The following is a 23729-nucleotide window of genomic DNA, read 5'->3' on the forward strand; positions in this document are numbered from 1 at the left end:
AACTCTTTTCACTGGAATCTTATATAAACAAGCATTTTGGAGCATATAACCAGTAATTTATGTTGTGGTGAGAATTATAAGTCTGTTTTTTTAGAGGAGGAATTTCAGTCAGAATTAGGCATTCTCCCTGTCAAGTTAGTCTGATTCCTGAGCTTCTGCTCTTTCTAATATATCACAGGTTAAATCTATTTGAACATGTTCTCTTCCAAAAATGTTTCAGAAGTGTGTGTGTGTGTGTGTGTGTGTGTATGTGTGTGTGTGTGTGTAATGGTGTGGCAGGCTAAGGTATTACAAACAGTCATTTTTATGAACAGATTAAATTAAAGGAAAATGGATAGTGTTTTTCAAAAGATTAAATTAAGTTGTAAAAGTAAGTCTAAGGCCATAATTTCTGTGAAACGATATTTTTGTTTGAAATGGGATAAATGGCCTAATTTTCCCACTCTTGTTAGTAACCTGTTAATAGTTGCCATTTTCTGAACTGACATGATCCTGATATAGGAGAGTAGATGGGAATTGGTTAAAGATTCTCTAAAACAGAAGGCTGATAACTTTACAATGGCACTTTTAGAAGAGGTATCAGAAATGGCCAATAAAATTTGACATTGTAATATTAACCAGTTGAATGACTTGAGTTGTAAGCAGAAAAGTCACTATGTAATATGACACCACTGTGACCTCACTTCTTACATATCACTGTCGTCTACTTTCTTTGTAATTAGGGGGGCCTACTGTCCTGGTTGGCTTAGGACTTTCCTGGTTTTAGCACTGAAAGTTTACCTGAGTCCCAGGCAAGCAGGGATGATTAGTTACCCTGATTATAATCCTGGATATAATAATAGTAGTTAATCCCTTAAAAATTTTTTTAATTGTTTTAATGTTTATCTATTTTTGAGAGAGAGAGAGAGAGAGAGAGAGAAGGAGACAGAGTGTGAGCAGGGGAGGGGCAGAGAGAGAGGGAGACACAGAATTGGAAGCAGGTTCCAGGCTCTGAGCTATCAGCACAGAGCCTGACGTGGGGCTCAAACCCATGAACTATGAGATCATGACCTGAGCCGAAGTCACCCAGGCACCCCAGTCATTGCCTTTTAAAAAGCATCTAGAGGGGCGCCTGGGTGGCTCAGTCGGTTAAGCGTCCAACTTCAGTTCAGGTCACGATCTCGCGGTCCATGAGTTTGAGCCCCGCGTCGGGCTCTGGGCTGATGGCTCAGAGCCTGGAGCCTGCTTCCGATTCTGTGTCTCCCTCTCTCTCTGCCCCTCCCCCGTTCATGCTGTGTCTCTCTCTGTCTCAAAAATAAATAAACGTTAAAAAAAATTAAAATAAAATAAAATAAAAAGCATCTAGAATATTATCCAAAATCTCCTTTTTGAAAAATATAGGATGGTATGCAGTGATTTTTTCTTTGGTGTGAGGGGAGGGGCAGGGTTATTAAAGAATTTATCATTTGAATTTGGCACTTTGTCTCAAAATAGATGACATATTTTCTTTTCAATCCTAAATATTCCTGATTTTGAACCCGGGGGAATCACTAGATTATCTGCTCCTACCACTCTCCCTCCCTCACTATTCCTGTTTGTTCTTATCCTCTCATTTTCCCATGAAGGGTAGCTCAGGGTATAAACTTACTAAGCAATGGAGATGGGCAGATTCTTGAACTGCTCTGTTCATGGAATAAGAAAACCAGCGTTGTAGGCAGATAGTCTTTAATTCTCTGCAAAACTTGCTGCCCCTCATCATACCTAAGACCCCTAAAAGCCACAGGGCTAACCGGGGCACTGAAGAGACCTCCTCCGTTTGGCAACAAAGTGGTCAAATCACCTTTGCTAGTGAGTTCCAACCACTCCCATTAACTGCTCCTGTCCACATTTGCTCTGAGTTCTAGCCACATTTCTCTCCCTCACTGGGGATCCTGGGGATCACTTTGCTCCAGAGCAGTGTCCCTGGTAGGCACTCTGCTGTTCAAAGCCACCGCCAGCTGGGAGTTACAGAGCTTTATGGTCCAGCATCGCTGGCTCGCCCTGTTCTTCCCAGCTGTTGATGCAGCACTAAGGGCAAAAGGTGACCAGGTCACTTCTACTCCACCTGCTTCTGTTGTTGTTTCTTTTAAATCCTCTTAAATGGACTTTTAAGTGTGAACCTTGCAACCACATCCTGGCCAGAGAACAGCCTTTGAGGCAGCTGCAGCCTGTTCAAAGAGATGGGCTGGGTGGGAACCCCAGACTCTCCTGATTTCTGTTCATGAGCTCTCACTAATCTGGCAGCCAGGTGATTAGTACCAACGTTAACCGTATGGACTTGAGAAGGTGTTCCTTTGCCCAAAGGCTGCAAGAGGTTGACAGCTGGAACCACTGAAGTCTGAATTCCTCCTATCCAGGGACAAATGGGGAAGTCAGAAATTTCTCATTGGTTGTACTTAAAATGCTAAAGCTGGGATGGGCTCTAGAAATCGGCTAGCCAAAATCGCAGAAGTTGCCTTTAAGACCAGACAGGTTGCTATGTCACAAATTACTCCTTTTATAGTGAAAGCTGAGATGGTGTAGTGACTGTAAGCAAGGACAGGGGAGATAGTCTGCCTGGGTTTAATTCCTGGCTCCCCCACATATTCGCTCTGTGACCTGGGATTAACTTCTCTCTGTTTTTCTATCTATAACATAGGATATAATAATAGTATCTACGTCACAGGGTTATTTCCAAAAACCAAATGAGTCAATATCTGTATAGCACTTAGAATAGTGCTTGACATAAAGAACTACATAATCTTTAGCTGATATTTGTCTTATTAGTTAAAATCCCAGCAGCCCATCAAATAACCTGATGTGGACTTCAGTTCTTGGGATAACATTTATAAGGTTTGCTGTTATTGATCATCGTTACTACAGTGGACTCAGTGTTTGTGGCCCCTCAAAATTTATATGTTGAAATCCTAACCCCCAGTGTGATGGTTTTAGGAGGGGAGGTCTTTGGGAAGTGATTAGGTCATGAGGGTAGAGCCCTCTTCAGTGGGAATAGTGCCCTTGTAAAAGGAACTCTAGAGAATTCTCTTTCTGTCATGTCAGAACACAGTGAGCCATCTGCAACCTGGCTCCTACCAGAGCCTAACCATTTTGGCACCCTGATCTTGCACTTGCCTCCAGAACTGTAAGTAATCAATTTCTGTTGTTAATAAGCCACGGTGTTTTTGCTACTTTGTTGTAGCAGCCTGAACAGACTAAGACAGTTACCAGTATTTTTGATCTGCTAATGATGGGCCTGGTTCTACATAAATATTTTGCAGATACTATCTCATTTAAACTTTATACATCTCAATGAAATTGGTGCTATCATTATCTCCATTCTACATGCGAGGAAACTGAGGCTCAGGCAAGTTAAATATGAAGCCAAGTTCACCAGGTAGTAAATGACAGAGCTGGGACGCACACCCAGATGTGATTTTGGAGATGAGTTGATACCATAATGGGTGGAGACTTTAGAGGATAGTAAGATGGGGGTGTATTTATTTTGTACATGAGATAAATGTGAATCTTTGAGAGCTGTTACAGATTAAATAGTCCCTCAAAGCTATTGGGTCCCAATCTGTGATCGTTAGCACATATGGTAAAAAGGACAACACAGGCATGATTAAATTAAGGATCTTGAGATTTTTCCCGAATTTTCCATGTAGATTTTAAATACAATCCTATATATCCGTATAAGAGGCAGAGGGAGATTTTCACACAGAAAAAGAAGAGAACGCAATGTGATCACAGAGATAGAGCTTGAACGAATGTGATCACAAGGAAGTCAAGAATGAAGTTGGAAGGGGCAAGGACCAGATTCTCCTCCTGAGACTCTTGAGAGAGTGTGGCCCTGCTGTCACCTTTTCACCCAGTGTTACTGATTTCAGACTTTCGACGTATGAGAACAAATTTCTGTTGTTTTAAGACACCAAATTTGTGATATTTGTTGCAGCAGCCTCAGGACAGTAATACAGCTGACCTTTGAATAACAGGGATTTGAACTGTGCGGGTCCACTATATGCAGAGTTTTTTCAATAAATACACGTACAGTACTGTAGATGTATTTTCTCTTTGTATTTTAACTTTTTGGCTCTAGCTTACTTTTTTTGTAAGAATACATTATACAGTGCATATAACATACAACGTACATTGTAATCGACTATTTATGTTATCAGTTAGGCTTTTAGTCAACAGTAGGCTATTAGTAAAGTTTTGGGGGAGTCAAAAGTTATACTAGGATTTTTGACCGCATGGGGGAAGGGGAGTGTTGACGCCCCCACCCTCCAGTTGTTCAAGGGTCAGCTATACAATTGATAATTAACATTTGGATCGCTGCCTTTTAAAATATAATTCCAAGGATGTGGATGTTGAATAAAGCTTCCTATGGCCTGTACAGTTGTGCTTAAAGGAGGGCCAGATCTTTTACACTAAGAGCAGTGGTTCCCAAGCTTAGCTTGACACTGGAATCACCTGGGGAGATTTAAATTTCTGAATATCCAGCCACAACCCAGACCAATTACGGCGGAATCTCTGGGACTGAGACGCAGGTATAAGTTCTTTTTAAAGTTCCCAGGTGATTCCAAAGTGCAATCATATTTGGGAACCCCTTAGTTAGACAGAAGGCAGAAACATCTCTATTTGTGCTTGGACCTCTGCCTGTGAATTCTGGGTCAGAATTTCCAAATGCCTTGCTAAGTGTCCTCATCCAGTTACCAGGGACCTGACACTAAATCTATCAGAAACAGAACTCATTCCATTCTCCCTGCAAAGTTGTTCCTTGTCCTGTGCACCCAGTGTGGGTACTGGTACCACCAGCTTCTCTGTCATCTTGGCACCATGTGACTCCTCACTCTCTTCTTCCCACCTCACTCCCTTACCCCAGGACACATACCTCTCCCATCTGAGGACTTGAAGGGACTTTGAGGTAGGTTAGAGGGGGCATGTGGACTCCAAGTTGAAACCTTGCCCACTGTCATATAGAGCGACTGCTTTTTAAAAATATCTGATTGGGGCACCTGGGTGGCTTAGTCGGTTAAGCATCTGACTTTGGCTTAGGTCATGATTTCATGGTTTGTGGGTTCGAGCCCTTCTGAGAGCATGGAGCCTGCTTCAGATTCTGTGTATCCCTCTCTCTCTCTGCCCCTCCCCAACTCATACTCTGTTTCTCTCTCTCAAAAATAAATAAACATTTAAAACTTTTCTAAAAAATATCTGATTAACACGGTTTGTGGGTTCGAACCCTGGGAATCTCTCTCTCCCTCTCTGCCCCTTCCCCACTTGAGTGTACGCTCTCTCTCTTGCCCTCTCTCTCTCTCTACCCCTTTCCCACTTGCTCTGTCTCTCTCTCTCTCTCTCTCTCTCTCTCTCTCAAAATAAACTTTAAAAAAATCTGATTTAACGAATTAAATGCAAGATAGCATTGAAAAAATGGGTTCTGCTTAAAAAATGGAAAAGTAAATGAAAACATTATAGCTGCATTACACATCCTGTGTCTTAAACACAAGTCCTACATTTTCATGGGAACTGGAATATGGGGAGCTGCCTGGAATGGTAAACCTGATAGCTTACTATGTCTGGGAAAACTGTAGCAGGGAAGCTATAGGTGGAGGCCCAGACACAGAAAAGAGACCTGTCTGAAGGGAAAGGCAGGGCATATCTTCAAAGCCAGAAGTGACTCCTTACTACAAAACTAGGAGACATTTGTTCCTTTTCACATTTGAGTAAGCCAACGTTTAGAAGGGTTCAGACACTTGTTCAAGGACACACAGCCAATAAATTATGCTTCTAGATTTGAATCTGGATCTTGCTCATCCCAAAGCCCCAGGCTTGACATCCTTCTTTATCTATTTTCATCCCCCCAGTGTTTCTTAAACTTTAGTATGTGTAAGAAAGACCTGGACTATTAAAGATTCCAATTCCTAGGCTCAGCCGCTGGAAGTTGATACAAGAGTCCAGAGTGGGGCCCAAACACCTATGTTTTTTTAAATAAGCTTCCGAGTGATTCTCATACAAGCAGGATACAGACCACACTCTGAAAAACTTGGCATATGTTTTATGCAGGATTTGTGCATGGGCAGCATGCCCTTGACTTCACCCCTATGTTTATTGCAGCATTATTTATAATAGCCAAGTTAGGAAGCAACCCAAGTGTCCATGTATAGATGAATGGATAAAGATGTGTTATATGTGTACACAAGGGAATATTGCTCAGTCATAAAAAGAGTGAAATTTTGCCATTTGCAATAGCCTGGATGGACCTAGAGGGTATCCTTAGAGGGACCTAAGTCAGAGAAAGACAAATATCTTATGATTTCATTTATATGTGGAATTTAAGAAACAAAACAAAGGAACCAAGAAAAAGACAAAAACAAAAAACAAAAACAGACTCTTAAATGCAGAGAATAAACTGGTGTTTGTCAGAGGGGAGGTGGGTAGGGGATAGGTGAGATAGGCGAAGGGGATTAAGAGTGCACTTATCTTGATGAGCAAAATAGATGGGATGAATCACTATTTAATATACCTGAAATTAATATAACATTGTAAGTTAACTATACTTCAATGAAAAAAATGCCTTTGACTTCAAGAACGTGTTGAAACAGTTGGAGACAATGAGAAGCTTATGCCCCTGCTTTCCAGAAAGTGACTTTTTGAACTTGGGCTGGCTGTGGGGTTGGAGGACGGGCTTGTGTCAGCATTCCAGCAAGATCTTACCAAGGCAGGAGAGCTGCCTGTCCCATGGGGAGCACCTGGTTCCTTCTCAACCTCCTAAATCCTACAGATCTCACATTCCTTAGAGTGGGCGAAATGGTTTTTAACATTGTCAGGAGGACCCAATTTGAGGGTCAGGTTTTGCAAAAATAGCCAAATGCTGCCACAGTGGCTGTCAGCTTTGCCCCCTCTGCAGCCTGCCTGAAAGAGCTCATTTAAAGACTCACTTATCTGTTGATCTGGCTCTCAGCTACAGGATGCCTTCTGCTACCAAGGCTCATAATGGCAGCTTTGAAGTCCAGTGCAAGTGTGAATTTATTGTTTTGTAAAGACCAGATTCCTGAACAGGTCATAAATTACCTTGTTAGACAAAGGCTTCTGGGGAAATGTAATGTGTTGAAATCCTTCAGTGGGTGATTATCCTAACACATTGCTGGCAGAGCAAATAACTGGCATTCAAACACCAAACCCCAACAGCTGCCAAACTCTAGAGAAGCTGCAGCTAAGCTAGGCTTTGAAATCCTAGTTAACCTTTTTCCTAGGTGAGAAAGAGGAGAAAAAAGAGAGTAGCAATTAAAAAAAAGAAAGAAAGAAAAGGCTTTACATTCCCGATCTTGTTTAGGAAAAGCCTGTTTTGGGAATCCAATGAAATATAGCTAATTGTTGTTAAATGGATTTTGGTGGCATTATTCTCCTGGATTTCAAGAAGATTCCTTTTCATTTTTGGTGCATTGTCTTTTCTGCACTCATACCTTTCCCATCTGTCTAGGTGACCTTCCCAGAGTTATAACTGGCATAATTAGCTCTTTGACACAGGTCACTGATTGGTCATTATCTGGTGATTCTTAGGGCCACCTCTCTTCTCACCAGGCCTGGTATGAAATATCAGTACCTGTTAGGAACCTCATCATCCTCTCTTATCTCCTATAATAGGGTTTTTGCAATTTCTAGCTAGATGGAAGGCCTTGAATAGTCTCAAAATGCAAACTGAAAATCAAATCAAAATTTAGATTGTGAACTTTCTTTTAGAGTAATATTTTTAAATGTGCATTGCAGGGAATTTAGGTAACACTGAACAAACACAGAAGGAAAATAAGAACTACCCCAAAACCCATCAACCTGAAGAGCCACTATTACATTTTGGCTTACAAATGGGCTTACACTAAAACATTGTTTTGTAACCTGCTTTTGCACACAGCTAGATATCACAGACATTTGCTTATGTCATTGACACTTTATGTAAAACCTCTTTTCCAATAACTACAAAGTAGGCCTACCCCTAAGTTTGCTGGTTAGAGAGTAGTGCTAGTATTCTTCAACTACTTACTTGGTTAAGGGATATGGAAGATAGGCGCCTTCTTCTCTGTGGGTCAAGAACATCATTCATGTGTTCAGCCAGTATTTATTGAGTACCCACTATGTTTCAGACTGTTCAAGATGCTAGTGATACAGCCTGAATAGGATGGACAAAAATCCCTGCCCTCCTGAAGCTCCACGGCAGCGTAAAAGAGTACACTTTTTATTTATTTAAGTTTATTTATTTTGAGAGAGACAGAGAGAAGGTATAAGTGGGGCAAGGGCAGAGAGAGAGGGAGAGAGAATCCCCAGCAGGCTCCACTCTGCCAGCTCAGAGCCTGATGCCGGGCTCAATCTCACAAGCCATGAGATCATGACCTGAGCTGAAACAAAGAGTCAGGCACCCAATGGACTGAGCCACCCGGGTGCCCCGAGAGTATACTGTTTAAAAAATCGCTGGGGCGCCTGGATGGCTCAGTCAGTTGAGCTTCCGATGGTTCAGGTCATGATCTCATGGTTCACAAGTTTCAAGCCCCATGTCCAGCTCTGTGCTAACAGCTCAAGAACCTGGAACCTGCTTCAGATTCTGTGTCTCCCTCTCTCCGCCCCTCCCCCACTCACACTGCACTCTCTCACTCTCTCTAAAATAAATAAACATTAAATTTTTTTTTTTATATTGCTGACCTACCTTTTAATTCTGAAGATTTGGGGTGTATATACCAAACACTCATCAGACAAAGGCCACTGATACTTATATAAGATCTTGAGAAATTAATGTTCGTGGCCATAGAATATCATAGTTTTTATTTATACTGCAGCTAGCACAGGACCTGGTACACAGTAAGTGCTCAATAACTATATAGTTGAATGAATTTATGAGTAGGTGTGTTCCACATAATTGAAATTGGTTTCCTTATCAAAAGTTAGGACTTCTTCCTGGAATTCAGGAAGGGAAATAAAAGCTAAATGCTATGGTAGCTCTTGTCTTCTTCTTCGACATTTGTCCACAAAGGAGAGGACAAATTAAATCAGATAGCCTTGTCAAGAGTTGCCTCCAAGCCTGAGTTTTCTCCTCAGAAAACTGAGTTTCTCCTATGCTGAAGTTCAAGAGACCTTCATATCAGGGCACTGCGACATGCCTGCTGGCAACAAGGGGGCTGGGTCAGCTCTACATTGTTCAGACATTCTCAGACACGGAAAGAGAATTGGCTTATTAATCTGAGCAGCAAAGGTAACAGTTCTTTGCAGAGAATTGTGGGCTTTGGGGAATGCATTAAAGTATGTGCTGTCCCAGAGCAAGACACAGGCTTGATGTATGTGGTATTCAGAGACTCAGAAACTGGAAAAAACAGAGATTAGATCAAGTTCTTTTCACCTATTTGATTTGTGTCTGATGCCTACATTTTGACAGATAATTAGCGGGTCATATAGAGCACCTGGAAGGCACTGAAATATTACAGTTTATGGGTAGCTAGCTCCAGATGGTAGACTATATGTTAAGAGTCATCCTGAAGTTGGATTGCCAGATCTCTGACACTTGCGAAAAATGATCATAGAAGATGTTTGAATTTGCTTTAAGGCAGGACCTAATAAATACGTGTGCATTGTGGGAACTGAAGCAGTAAATCTGTTATTTTTGCTAAGGACCAGCAAACTCTTAGAACAGAATTGGGTGAGAGGAAGGGTTTGCTGAATTAGAGAGGGTGGAATAAAATATGTAAATGTCACTGAAAGAAATGTTAATGAGGGGAAGCTGGTTTCTGTAGGTGAAGGGCTTTTGGCCCCAGAAGGGATGTAGAAATGATGGCTAATGGTTTGATGGTCAAGGTTTCCTTTGTAGAAGAGGAAGACCCACTGAGACTTTGCTTCAGGTCTGTTTTATGTCCAATCTCCCTTGACTTTTGTACAATGTTGGGCAATAATAATAAACTTCTCTGTAGAAAAGGGGAGGAAGGATTGTAGTGACTGAGTCCCACAGTTGGAATTCAGACATGGGGCTTGTGCTCCAAACCCTTTATTCTGCACCCAGCCGTTGGAGGGCAGACCCTGGTCCCACAGGCCTGGGTTTAACCTGGGCGCTTTGGCACTTAATTGCACGGTTACTTGGGCAGGTTTCTCACCTCTCAGTTTGACAAGGAAAGCTCAAGGGAAATGTTCTCTTCTGAGTAGAAATCCACAGATAATGATTAGGAAAGTAGACTTTCTTCAGATGAAATGAATTTCAGAAATTCTATTCCTGTTTAAACTTGTGGGAATGCATGTTGTCTCTAGGCCCCCTTGTACTACCCATGTGGCTATTTCACAGACATCTCAAATTCACCGTGTTGACAACCTTCCCCATGCATGTCATAAATGCACCTGGGACCATGAGTGGCATCCACTGCCACCCACACATGCTGTTGGACTGCAATCTCCAGGACAGTCATGGTATTGACTTCATTCATCACCATGCTCCCAGTGCCTGGCATATTGCAGGCATTAAGTGCTTGTTTTGCGAATGAAGGATTGTCTCCCCGTTTTATCTTTAGGTCCTCCTTTTTCTAGGACCTCCACATACTATCACAGAACTGAAATATCAATCCCATTTATTTAGCTAGTTAAACGTCTTAGATGGCACCCCATTGCAGGAAAGAAAATGGCTGGAGACCATCCTGATAGGAACTTCGCTTACCTTCCTGATCTCATCTGCTACTCCCCTTGGCCCTTCCCTGGGCTCCAGCTGAATAGAAACAGCCCAGTCTTCCCAGGCATGCCATGCCTATACACCCTGTGCTTTCCTGTGTTTCTCCTTCAGGCTAGACACCAATCTGTGAGGAACAAGATGATGCTTATCCACACCTCTTAAAAAAAAAAAAGAAAAAACCCATTGAGAGTTTCTCAGTGATGGTTAGCATCACAATCATGTTACCCACTATATTTTTCAAATGAGATGGTCATGCAGATGCATTGTTGGGAAATGCATTTGCATTTGTCAAGAGGGAACTATTCATTTATTTGAGTAGACTGGTCAAGGTTACCTTTAAAGATAAATGAAACTTTTACTGTTAGGGGAAAAAATCCTTACATACAATCATGCTGTAAATCCACACATGTAGGAAGTTCATATTCTGTCTTGAGTCCTCTCTGGGGACAGAAACAGTTTTGGAACTAGTTATAATTCTGTTCCTCAAAGAGGGGTATATGTTGAGGTGACTTGAAGATGGGACTCGTGTGGTTAAGAGTGGCTGGGAGAGACTTTCCAGGAAACTTGTGGTAGAGAGTTGGAGAAGAGTGGATGGGGATGAGAACCCTAAGCTCTCCTCAGATCTTAGTCTTCTGGCCTGTGATCTACCTCAAGATGTGAGCTCAAGTTTATGGACATTCTTTGGGAACACCCAGGGCTGCAGGATTTGTTTTTTATGGCACAGATTGTGTACCTTTCAATTTCTGGTCAGCCATCTCCCATTAGAGAAGAAGAAAAACAAAACACCACCTTCCCTCCCCACCCCAGCCCCAACCTGTTTTCTTCCTTCTTTCCTCCTCCTTGCTCTACTCAAAAGCTTTTTTCTACTTCACCAAGCCCATTAGCTGAGCCAACACTGTAAAAACTTCATTTTGTCCCTCTCTCAACTTAGAGGTCCTGCTCCTAAAATTCTAAGAAGAGGACTTTTGTGGGTATATAGGGGAAATGTCAGCTTTCTAAAAGTGAAGTTATTAGCCAATAGGGTGAGTGACCAAATTCTTGGGGAATTTTCGTTTCCTTTATCATCACAAAGGGTATATTTTTCTCAGCTTCTAAGTGAATTGGTCCTGTCTGTATGTTCTTAGCTTGCAAGTTAATTTTGCATTTTCCGGTTTCTTGGTACAGTTCCTAACTCCTCCTAAGACTGGCCCTTCATTTCTCTTGCTCTCCCTTGGGCCTCTGGATGTCAGTGAGAAAAGTCTAACGATGACTCCTCTTTTGAGAATGTGAGTCCCTGTGGGTATCTAGCAGGTAAAGAGGAGGTCATGGAAGCAGCAGCATCGCCGTTTAGTCAATATTTCCTTTTGAAGGCATGGAAGGCCTGGCTCACCAGCCTGCCTTTGCTTGACAAATGATGAAGAGAATGAACGAAGGTGCAGAGCGGAACGGCCAAGGCAGTCTGGGCACGTCTCTCGTCACCACCTGTTTGGTGAGCTTGTGTTTATCCCCCTGCCTTTGAAGGGTTGGCAGGCTGTGTGGCCTGGGCCTGCGAACACCCAAATCCTGGAGCAAAGAGAGGCTGGAAGACAGATGAAGGGAATGCTTTCAAACAATATTGCTTTCTCTAATTAGTGCAGGCAGAGAGCCCCCCGAGGAGCTTCAGGTGACCTCAGCCTTGCAAGGCTCAGGTATTTCTCAGAACCGACAGGGGCTGGAAACCTTTTCACTTTGCACAGACTGGTCTGGGAATCTTGAAAGAATCCGTTTTCTTTCGACCCACAGTGCTCCTGGGTGTGCATGTGGTGGGGTGGGGGTGGAGTGACAGAGTCTCTAAGACATTTATTCTCATTGTTCTTTCGGTTGTGATAAATTCCATGCACAGAAAAGTCTGCATTCCTAGGTCCTTCTGTTCAAGGTTCTGTTTGAGACTTGACTAGGAAGCCCCAGGCTGCCCTGTGCACGACCTCTTCTGATCATGCCCTGAAAGTTTATGCTTCTCCTTCTTTACCTTTGCCTACTGTGGAGGAGAAATTATACTAATGCTCACTGTGAGCCAAGGCCTTTATTATCATCAGGGCTTTGGAAGACAATAATTATCATCACTACAGAGGAGAAAACTCAGTTTCACAGAGGCCAGCAACTTTCCAAAGCCCCATAACAGGTATCTCATTGGGTCAGGATTTGCACCCAGGCCTGTCTAGCTCTAAGCTACCACACCATCCCGCCTCCCTTGAGAAAGGGATGGTTGATATGGGATGCCTTGGTACAAAGCAGCCTCCTGAAATCAGCTTTGCATAAAAGAGCAGCAGGGACCAAACAGTGCATGTTTTGTGGTGGCTCTCTGAAACCTCAGGACTGGCAGATAGGCTGTACTACATCAGGAGTCCTGTATGTCAGATCCTTAGTTGGACTATACTGTACTATCCTGGAGCATAAGAGCTTGAGAAAATCACCTGAACTTTCTGTTCTGATTTCCTCATCCAGAAAATAATACCTGTCCTTTCCCCTTTGTAAGATGGTTTTAAAGGAGCTGTGTGGACTAACAAGGACTTTATGAACATAAGGGCCTCCTGGACAAGGCATTTTCAAAAAAAGAGCGGTGAGTACAGGAATATTTTAGGCATATCTTATTTTTTCATGACAGGTCACTGGTGCGTTTTTAGATATATTAAACCTTCACAGTCTCGCCTTCAAAATCACAGTCCAGTAAGATCCTACGCTTCTTTGTCTGAATTACAACAGATAAAAGAACCCCAATCCTCTGTACTTGTTAGGAAATGCAACTTTCTTCAAAGTCCTGTCTTGGTGGGTATTCTGGCACAACCCAGTCTGGTTTGATTAAAACAATTTCAGGGGCATCTGGGTGGCTTAGTCGGTTAAGCGTCTCACTTCAGCTCAGGTCATGATCTTGCGATTTGTGAGTTCGAGCCTCAAACTGGGCTCTCCGCGGATAGCTCAGAGCCTGGAGCCTGCTTCGGATTCTGTGTTCCCCCTGTCTCTGCCCCTCCCATGCTCATGTTCTGTCTCTGTCTCTCTCAATAATAAATAAATGTTAAAAAATTAAAAAAAAATTTTTAATATGACCTTCTTCTGTGTTGTTTATTGGCCAACATGTTTCGTGCGTCATTTGCCCTCAAATTCATATTTTTATTCATCGGAGTATTTGTTCTACCTCTGTGCGTGTGTATGTGCTCTCACTACACAGTCACTAAAAACCTTTGCACTTTAAACACTGGCCAGATGATAGGATATTTATTTTGTATTTTGCCAAGTTACATGATTTGTACACATTATTTTAAAACTAAAAGAGCAAAGGAAAAAAAATAAAGAATTTTGCCTCAGATGAGTGGCCTCTGACATGCCTAAGATGGTGAGGGCCAGTTTCTACTCCATGAATGCCTTTTAATTACATGCAGCCTAAATTGGGGTGGCTGTCTGTGACCTAGAGCCTCAGACCTGTTATCATGCGCTCTGATGGGTACCATCCACCAGGGTCCATCCTTCATGTGAGTCCATAATTCTGTCTTGCCCTCCCAGCAGGCAAGGGGGCTGGAGCCAGGCTGGTTTTCTTGCAATTACTGAACAGCAAGAGCCCATAATTATGAACTTCCTAAGGAGGATCCACACCCTTTTAGCAAGTGGGGAGTTCATCTTCTCTCCCTCTTCTTGCCAATTTCATACCTACAGTCACATCTCCTTGGGTTGGGGAATTTTGTCATTTTTATTGGCAATCCCTTGCATAGAGTTTATTTTGAAACTGCCATAAACCTTTAAAAAATGTTAACCTTAAGAGATTATTAAGGTAATCACAGTTCTCTTATTTATTCTTTTATTCCCCATTCTGATGCTCTAGCATGCCTTCACAGGTAACCATTTCAATGTGTTTATACCATGTGTGTGTTTGTATGTGTGTATGAGATTATGCTTTTGTAAATGGCCATGGGCTTTCATCGTTTTTTTTTTTTTTTCCTCTGCACACAACTATCTCAGGAGCTTTTGGTTCACCATGGACGTGTTTCTGGTTTTTGGCAAGTAAATAATATGTGTATATACACACACACACACACACGTATATGTCTGCCATTTTCACCTGGAAATGTGATCAGAGTTCTTAGAAATTCTGTCTCAGTGAATCTTTGTTTTACTCACATTTTTTGAGAAGTCACCTACCTGATAGGATCTTAACCTTTGAAAGGTGCTTCCTGTGATTATCTCTTCATTGAGGAGGAGGGGATTGATGCCAAGATGTAATGGAACCAAGAGGCAGAGGGAACCAAGTGACAGATGGGTGGTAGATGAGACACCTAGGTCTGACACTGGGTCAGTCACTAAGGATGAGTGCTTGAGAGATTTATATAAACCACCAAAGTCTCAGGTTTATTGTTTGAAAAATGAACTTGACACCTGTGTTATAGTGTTGAATTACAGTTAAATGAAATATTGAGAAGCACCAAACTCAATGCTTGGCATATACAAAGCATCTAATATGTGTTGGTTGAATCAGAACATCTTTCTTGAATAATTTGAAGTTTCCAGATGAATTCAGGTAGTGGGGAAGAACCCCTTACCTGAGAGGACAGGAAAATAAATGTGTGAATTGCTGTAAGGGGCCCATTATATTTGCCTAAAGAGGAAGGCACGGGTGCAGGGACCAGCCAGTTCACAGAGGTGGGCTATGCAAGAAAGTAGAAACAACATTAAGATATCTATATATTTTTAACTTAATTGATTGATTAATTGATAGAGAGAGCATGAGCTGGGGAGAGGGGCAGAAGGAGGGGTGGGGGGAGAGAGAGAGAGAGAGAGAGAGAGAGAGAGAGAGAGAGAGAGAGAGAGAATTTTAAGCAGGCTCCATGCTCAGCACCACGCTGGACGTGAGGCTCAATCCCACGACCCTGGAATCATGACCTGAGCCAAAATCAAAAGTCAGACCCTCAAGTGACAGAGCCACCCAGGTGCCCCAAGATCTCTATATATTTTTGATATGTTGCTCTCTATTTCTCAACTGTGAACACAGTGGCTATCTCTGAACTGGAAATTGGAAGCTTGATTTGTAAGACTCAGCTCTGGGCCTTAATTTCTTCACCAGTCAGAAAGTGGAGAGGTCAGCATTTCTCAGGGCAATTCTTCACTGTGTGTGACAGACCCCAGACTGTGGAACAATAGCACCCCCAGTCATTTTTTGCCAGCCTCTTTCCCCATTCAGCGTGCTCCTTGGGGGAAGTGGCCAGATCTCCAAGGTCCCTTCTGGAGCTGGCTTTTGGTGAGTCCATGTTATTGTCCCAGAGTGGGTAAGAAAGCCTTGTTGTGTTGGTAGGAATAAATGGTCATTACATTTATTCATTTCATGAGAAAGAACAGACTGAAAGAAGATACAGGCTGGTATAACAGTGACCAGAGCAGACTGCATTCTGTCTCTGAGCCCAGCTTCTTCCTTTGCATTTGAGATAAAACCACCCACTGCACACCATTCTTGTAGGACTGAGGTGTGATAACATTCACTAAGACAAAAACACAGTGCCTGACCTCATATGTTTGATATATTTTTTTTTATAAGGAGATTGTTTCAGTGGTTATCAGGGGCCCAATATGACAACTTTTTTGGATAATAGCAAACTATATCTACATGCATCATAGAGAATGCTGGCTTCTCTTAATGACCTAGAAAATGGTCACAGTCTCCCCCAGCCTCTTACTATGGCCTTGTACACCTCGGTATTGAAGATCATTCAGGCTCGATGATATCCCCAGACTTCTTAGGATGGGTGAGAAATTGCTTGTGTATCCTCTACAGCCAGAAGGGGGGAATGTAATGTGGTTGGGAGAGCATATGGGGGAGGCTGTTTTAGAGCTTTGGTTTGCCACTTCCTTCCAGAAACTTTTTTGTATTTCTTTGCTAGATCAAATGCAAAATAAAGTTGTTAAATGGAACAGGAAAAGGTCTTCATCATTTTTGCACTGAAGTCCATGATATTTACCTTCAGATTTGGAGAAATGAAAAGCCATCTCCTCGGCTGTTAATTGGGGTAGTGCTGGAGGGTCAGCAAGCAGTAGCCTTTGACATTTAGAGAACTAGCCCAGATTCTTTGATCACATTAAAATCAGATTTTTGGTTTGTAATTATGTATGTAAATATCCTTTTTTCCTTCTAATTTTATTCTTTGTATTTGCATATTTGCATTGTGTTCTGAGCACCATCACTATGATTAGCAATATTTATTTAAAATTAGGAAATATTTATTTTGCTGTGATTTCATCTCTCCCCTGTTTTCAGATGCAGTAAAGTCAAATGCCTTCATGATAAAGACAGCGTAAGAAGGAGATTTAACCCAGTAGCTCACTCATTTGAATAATACTGTACTTTTTCTATTACTGCCTCAGAAGGGAAACTTCTCACTTACCAGGGTTTGTATCTCTTCCCGCCCATTCCTTCACCTGGGTTAAAGAGGACAGCTGTCACTAAAACCTTGAAATCTTCAGAAATCCCATCATGGAAGGAGTGGGTCTTCTCCCTCTAATCCACACATTCTGATAAAGAATTCCAAGGAAGTTCTTTCTCCAACAGTGGGAACATCTTGGCTTCCTGGGGGCCTTCCCAGGGTCAGATGATGATGCACATTAGGTCTTATCCTGGTGACAGGTTGGGTTGAAATAGTCACTGGACAGCTCTTGGATGGCCTTCTAATCGCTTACGGCTCTCCATATTGGAAAATTAAAAAACAAAAGGAATTTCTTTTCAGGTTGAACGTTTATATACTTGCCAAAGTATATTTCTGCTTCTGTCTTCCATTACCAGCAGGCTTCACTGTAAAATGTCCACAGAGTACTTGGAGCATGAACACAGCCTGCCTCCTGTGACTAGGGCTTCCCCAGGGCCCTCTGTGGCCTCTTGGAGACCTGGGTACAGGGTTTCCTTTAGGCTTCTTTCCTTTGGGGGAATGATTAGGTACCTCGTTTAATCAATTTGTGTTGCTAGCCTAGGGTTGTTAAAAAGCAGATGTTGATCATGGGAGTAATTATTAAGAGCTACATACCCCCATTTGCAATCTGAGATCTGAAGCCAAATAATCGCTCTCACACGTCAGGTCTCCTTCTTCCCCACTCCCGTCCCAAATGTGCTGCCTATAATGCATGCACCTTTGAGCACCTCACCTGCCAAGAGATGCTGTCCTGCCGACAGCGCTGTGAGGTATCTCTAGAGATCTATAGGTATGGCAGGCCCCACGCACTAAATCCACACAAAGGGCCATCCCCACCCTTCCCCAGCTCACATTTTATAGTGCTCAGTCTGAAATGACCTTTAAAAAGCCAGATAATATTTTATTTACCTTTTTTCTCCCATTTACTGTTAAATGTTAATGAAGGTAAGAGATTCAAATTCCTGCTAATAAAACACTTTAATTGACTCCAGTGTAACCATAACTGTAAATTGGCTACTTTGTATGAACGACCTTAGAGCTTCCCTGCCCCCGACTCTGCCGCCTGTGCAAGTTTGGAAGTTGGCAGCAAACGTTTTCTTTGTTCTCCTTGAGCTTCGCGTGCAGCTGGAGGGCCCTCTACTCCAAGACTGCATCCAGGAGTGATTTCAGACCTCTCCTCTCAACAGAATTCACTGCCCTGCACTCCTCCCACAGCTCCTCTTGACATCCTTCAGATACAGGGCCTATTTTAGGCACTGCCTCCTCCAGGAAGCCATATAGGATCCCTGCTTCCCTCTCATCTACCTCCAAATGGCCACGGTATTTTGGGACTCACCCTGTGACACTTCTCACCTTGCCTTTTGTTTTGGTAACTTCTGTAACTGCATTCTCTTCTGACTCAGAAACCCCATGCATGGTTGGCGTTCAGTAAGTGTCTGTTCAATTAACTGGGCTAGTGAGAAGAAGAAAAAAACAGATTTCACTGGCTTACACCATACCCATTCTCTGGGGGCATTCCTAAAACATTTGCTAAATGCTCTTTGTCTGGATTTCTTAGGCAAGACCACTCACTATTTAAACCTTTATAATAGCTTGCTGCTGTAGAGGGAGAGTTTCAAAAGAGAAGGAAAGTGGCGTCACCTATACCACGATAATGTAAAAAAAGCAAAAGGAGCTTCCATAAGATTTTGTGCAAGATGAGCTGGGATTGTCAGAGAAAGTGACAGGTCAGGGTTCACTTGCTGTAACCACAGCTCCAGTGGCAGAGGCTGCAGACTTAGCTACTTCTGTGCTCAGTGGAGCTCTGATGAACCACGGGCCTCCTAGCTTGTCGTCTGAACTGTGGTTGGGTGGGTCTACGATCTTTTTCCAACTCCAGAGAACTGCTGGTTTTAGATGGTAGGTAGGCCACCTTCCAGGCAATAGCATCTATTGCCAATGAGTTCTGAGCTGCGGGTGGAAGAGGTGGCTTCAGCCAGTGACAGGGTCTGCAAGAGGCAGAAGAGCGGAGAGGTTAAGACAATGATCATTTAGTTGCCGTGTGGTCTTGAGTGCATTATTGTACCTTTCTGTAAAATGGGGGTAATAGCACACTACCCACTTCACAGAGATATTCTGACAATTAAGTGGTTTCAGTGCAAAGCTTTTAAAACAATGTCTGGCACACAACAAATAGTCAATGTTAGCTTTTGTTCCTTTCCCTAGTCTGGAAACAGAAGAGAATGGTAAAAAGAAAAAAAAAGGGGAAATACTTTCTCCTTTTCATGAAAAGAGCCCTGACCTTTGGAAAAGGGATTCCCTGCTTGTACTTGACCAGAGACTTCACCCCACCCACAGTTGCCTCCTAGGAATCTTTCTACTCCAGGCCCATTTCAAGAGCTACCTCTTCCAGGAAGCCTTTCCTGATGCTCCACCTCCTCATCTTCTGCATTTCTGCAGTGTTTTGAATCTCTCACGGGAAAGCCCTTCTTCTAAATATGCCTGCACCTGCCTTCCAGTTTGTGGGGGTCTCTTTCCAGTCACATATGTCAGTGGGGCTCAGCTAGGAATATGTCAATCCTGGAGCTAAGCAAAGATGTCTGCTGCTTAGATTGAATAGTGTACTTTGTTTCTTTGTTCACAGAATGTGAACAGAGGGAATGTTAACCCCTGTACTTAACTGGGGAATATCAACACTATCATGGCTTGGGCTCTACCCCTGACCTGTTAAAATAAATTCTGCCTGACCACCTGTAGATTTTTTAAAGTTTCTAATGTACAGCCTGGGTTGAAAACCATAGACCTAAAATGATCTTGTCTGAGAGAAAGCAGGTTAAAAAAGCAAGGATATATTCAGTATATTAGTGGGAAATTTTGGAAATAGGTAACCTGGCTTAGTTTTAGTTTAATAAATTAATATGTCCCCAAGGCTCACATTTACATAGAAAACATTAAACAGTCCTATTTTGGGCGTGTTTCATGGCAGTTTTGGGCGGGGGGGGGGGGGCTTATGTCTTTTCATGGTGAGCTCTGGTGTTTTACCTGCTGAAATTGCTGAACTTAATTAAGCACATGTTTCTGCCAGTCGACGCTCATGCTGGCAAAGCTTTTGAAGTCATAGACTCCTGTGAGTGTGGCCTGGTGACTTTGGTTCTGTGGTGGTAGCTGTGGATGTCTTTGCTTTCACACCCTGGTTATCAATGTACTCTATTGGCCACCAGAGGGACAAGGAGAAAGAGTGTGACTGGCTCAGCACTAACACTTCCCCACTACTGGGGAAAAGTAGAAAACAGCTCTTCCTCCAAGGTGGGGGAACAGCCGCATGTTTATACAGCATAAACAAACTACAGGAACTAGGATTTTTGTCATAAATGATTGTACAGACAACCGTTTTTAACCCACAGAGAAACGTGGATGTCTGTCTAGGCTAGGCCCCAAGTTTGAGCATTATCCAAACTATAAGAATCCTGCAAAAATAGTCTACAATGCTCAGCTATTGTACTAGGGTCCAACACAACTGAAGCATTGTCGTTGATTCCCGTGTGATGGTTTGGGTAAGTTCAGGAGATATATGAAAAGCAATTTGCTTATTGGAATAAATTTAAAGAGTAAGGCCGTAACTAATTTTATTAGGGACTTCAGCAACACTTTATGGCCCATTCATACTTTTTCATATTTGTGGAGAAACTGTGATCATTTTCTATTAACAACTTCAACTAATACCCAAGCATGTCATGCCTTTCAATAAACATTTGTGGCCCCACAGCTAGTTCTTATAAGTGAAATTCCTTCTGGCCAGCACTCAGCCTTCACCTGTTCTTGGTGCAATGATGAGAAAGAGATTCAGTCATGAGTTAGGCCTGATCATTAATCCAAAAATATCTATGGCCTGTACTTAACTCTCTTGTAATATGCCCACTCACATTACTAACCCAGGGCTCAAAGTCCTCCTGTCTTTTAAAACTATGGAAAAGTTTGCATGGCTTTATTGCAGAATCACTGGTGTAGGGAGTCACCTAGAGTAGGAGGATGGTGGCAGGTGGTCTCAATGCAATTATTGCCGTAACTTGTTTGCTTTTCTCTGTGCTGTTTCTTCATTACCTCACAACGCTTTAATGCCTCTGTGAGAGAGAACCACCCTCCGTGAGGCAAGGAAACAAGGCATGGGAATGCTATTGTGTGGTTTTTATCTGCCTTCAATCTCCCCCTTACTACCTGTAGCTTAAACATGACAGGGACAACCCTATAAAATTAGCTTTGTGGATAAGACAGGAAGAAAAATGTCAAGAAGCCAGCCCCTCCCCCACCCATTCTCAATCTGTGTTAATATACTCCTGCTTTTGGAGTTTTTAGCCCATTAGACAAAATGCTCTGTGGCTCTTATTGGTTTAATAAACAGACCGAACTCTTGAGGACAAAAGAGGACAAACCTGCCCACTGAAAATTATGTGACTTGAGCTCTTAAAAAGCTTGTGTTCCACTAGGTGAATAGAGAGTCCTGAACTGAATAAATTGATTGTGTCCCTCACCAACCTCTCATCTACACAACTCTCCGGGCCTGTGCAAGCAAGGGTTTGTTGTCAGCAGCAACCCAGGGCATGCATGCAGGACCCACCAGTGTCTAGCTAGGAAAACATTTTACAGGTTTGGTGACTTTGAGGCGCAATATATCTGAAGTTTAACGCTTCCCGGATTTTAGGGACATGAGGTTTTTGTCTTTTTGTGTTTTTTTTTTCAAAAGGGTTTTGCCTCCAAATATGGAAAACAGGCCCTTTGTGATGAGTGTGCTTTTCCTGGTACAAAGACTGAATTTGTAAACATCTGTTTATGAAAAAGTTGCATTTCTCGGCATCATGACATGATCTTCTAAACCAATACGTAAATGGATCTTTAGTGCACATGGAAATCTTTTGCATTTGAATATAAAAATCCATCAAGGGGAGGGAGAAGGGAGAGAAAGAAATGGGTAAATAAATACAAAAACTCTTAAGAGCTTCTGGGCTGGTTTCAAGAATGCCCCACAAAATAGGTTTTCATGGTTGTATGGGGTGATGTGATCCTATTCAAGTTTCTTTCCTTTCTTTAGAATTTCTGAAGAAGCTGTTGCAAATAGCTTTGGGGGCTGTTCCTAAAATAGATTTTAGAGATGAAAAAATGAGAGAATGCATAGACAATCTGAGACAAATGATCAGCTCTGATACTGATGCTGAGATTGTAAAATGACTGCTGTGCCTTGCAAGAAATGAATATTCAGGATGCCCCTGCTGGGTGCCTTTTCCTATTTGAACCAACTACTCTTTGGGCCACGATTCACTTGTTACCAAATTAAACACTCTTTGCACACAGCAGAGCAACTTTACGAAGTCGGATTTTGAAGTGCAAACATCTTTTCTGCTCTGGCCACGGAACCTGTCACAATCTTCATCGGGCACTGAATTAAGTTTAAAATATCATCAGAGGGTGTTGATCTCTCTTGGGCCTGGAGCTGTCCTCTGTACATCCGGCATTTTTCTGTTGACACTGCGTATCACTTAGCAACGCGCCTGAAAGGCCCTATATGCATTGATTGCACACCATTGTCTTTAAGGGGTGGAAGTGTTAACTGAATAAACCCCCCGGGTGACCAGACGGTCATTCCACTCATGTTGATAATCTGTTTACATCAAAATATTGTTTATTCCATTCTCTGGTCTCCTGATTTTTTCCATGTCTGGTGGAAGGAATACTGTTAATTCCTTACATGGTGGAGAACCCAAATCTACTTTCCTGACATGGAGTGATGAGAGTAATTTTGTTCCTACTTCTCCTGATAAAGCATTAAATGCATTGGACAGCTAACTTCAGATGATAATGCCAACTTTATTCCATTGTGTTCAGAGGAGGAAGAAGTTACAAGCCTGCAATTGCCCCCATAAAGAGAAAGTATTCCCTTTGGTCTGTGAATAGTTTTGAAATAAACGGCAGGATATGATATATGGCTGCTGAAGATGTTAAGGCTTTAAAATGGATGGCAGGCTCTGACATCATCTGAATGCAGAGGAAATATGGCCTACCCGAGGGGTGTTTTCAGAATGAATGAAATTTCAAAGTGGAAATTCTTCCTTGAGAGGCAAGGGGTAGAACACATTTCTGCATCAATAGCCATGGCTGAAGCAATAGCCCAGACTGGTGGGTCAAACCGGCATTTTACCTCAGACCTTTCCCTCTTACAATGACCAATTTCAGAGACCTTCCACCCAGGCAGCTTTTTCACAAATGTCTCAGACAATGAGGTCATTTCAGCCAAGGAATTTTATATGTAGGCAAAGCCCATCGGTGGGTTTGGTGGTGGAGACAAAGTAGAAATTCCATGGCTCCCTGGTCTACGACTCCTAGTTTCAAGAAATCTGTTTTGCTCCTTTGTGAGTTTATATCAAACTGCATCCAGCTCAAATAGGAGCCTGGTCAGTCAGTGTGTCATGCGAAATATGCCAAGAAGGCAAGCAATTTCAGAGTCCGCTTCTGAATTATATTGCCTTGGTGTTACTTCCCATCTCGTACCACAGAGCTGTGATATAAAATGATAGTGCCAAAAGTTTCTTTGGTAAATTTTAAAGTTTGTTCTCCCCACAGGTCTCTTGATAAAGATCTCAGGCCTTCATACCTTAGCAGAAAAAAAAGTACAACCT

This window comes from Neofelis nebulosa, chromosome 7 (assembly GCF_028018385.1).
Source record: "Neofelis nebulosa isolate mNeoNeb1 chromosome 7, mNeoNeb1.pri, whole genome shotgun sequence".
Taxonomy (NCBI): domain Eukaryota; kingdom Metazoa; phylum Chordata; class Mammalia; order Carnivora; family Felidae; genus Neofelis; species Neofelis nebulosa.